Raw genomic sequence first — 1,541 nt, forward strand, 5'->3', positions numbered from 1 at the left:
AGAGTCAGAATCGAATAATCGAAAGAATCTACAGAGTCAGAATCGAAAACCGTTGAAGTTTACAAAATGGTTCATATTAATTTCCTATTAATATAATTATGTAAAAAGTTTGGTTCCCATTGGACTCCCATTTGTTAATTTCATTTAAACCTTTATGGAGAAAAGATCGGATGTTATAAATCTAACTAACTAATTCGGCTTTATATTAGATTTACATCTATTGCAAATGTTTGTCATTTATGTGAGAGGTATGTCAGTTTGCAAATCTCAAAATATTTAAAAGATACCATATTTAAGATGAAGCTTTAACAATTTCAATAATGGGCCCCAAGTTTCGATATTTTGGGGTTCTTGAGCATATACTAACATAACACATGTTAGGCTATACTAACCAAGCCCATCAAGGAACCGCAAAAATCAGTATTTTTATGTTTTTTTTTTCTCGAATTTTGAATAAACCTCGTATTTCACGACCTTCGTGCCAATGTTAAAGTACTAGCCCACAAAGTGAGGATTACGGCCCTTATGTAGGTATCTTTTTTCGAAAATTTATCTGCGTCTAACTATAAATGATGCTGATTTTGAAGTTCCTCTTTGGGTGTTGTTTGAATTAGTCTTCTAGTTTCAATGCGCAATCAGGAATTTCCAATAGAGGAGTTGAGTATTCCAAAGTGGTCCTTATTTTACAGTATAGCCCATAATTCGATATTTTGGATACCTTTTCAATCGAATTGGTTCTAATTTGTTACTTGGTGTTCATGGTTTTGATAATCATCCAAAAATTATTAATATTGATCCACGTTTCAGACTAAACCCCATATTACGCTAGAGGTTGCCAAACTTCTTTACCAGAATGTTACCATTTACCAAAAAGTTCTGATAGATTTTGAATGTTTAGTAATACTGTATTATTTCCGACCGACTATGACCCTTTTCTTACGAGCGCTTTTTTTTAATTTTCACAATTTCATTATTGTTTGAAACGATCCTCTATTTTTTTCTCAAAATGTAACAAACAGTCCAATAATTAAATCAATGATCATTATATTTTATAAATTCTTTCTTTTATTCATTTATTATTATTTTTTTTAATTTTTAACTGTACACATTATTGTATGGCTTAATTAAAAACAAATGACTAATTCAACTCATTAGTTACTCGTATCGCATGAATAATAAAAATAAAACTAAAATAAAAAATAATACTAGATGTGGATGCAAATGCAGTATGCAGGTTTAGCGTCGTGCTTTTTTTGTTTGTTTAGATGTATGTACAGGAATAGCGTCGATTAATGCGTAATTAATTTAGGACTACCATGTAAAATGCTTAAAAGATGAAGGTGGAGGAGAAGGAGGGAGGAATTGAAATACGAAATATAATGTATAAAATTAAAATCGAATTAAATATATATGTATATGTATGACTACGACTAAAACAACACTAGACTACATAAATACACAAATTATACAATGATATTTTTTGGTCACACCACTACAAGGAGAAGGTGTTCCCTCTCCGTGAGGGTGTGTTGTGAATTAAT

This window comes from Musca vetustissima, unplaced genomic scaffold, assembly GCF_032173495.1.
Source record: "Musca vetustissima isolate MV318-11 ecotype Yass unplaced genomic scaffold, APGP_CSIRO_Mvet_v1 utg16502, whole genome shotgun sequence".
NCBI lineage: Eukaryota > Metazoa > Arthropoda > Insecta > Diptera > Muscidae > Musca > Musca vetustissima.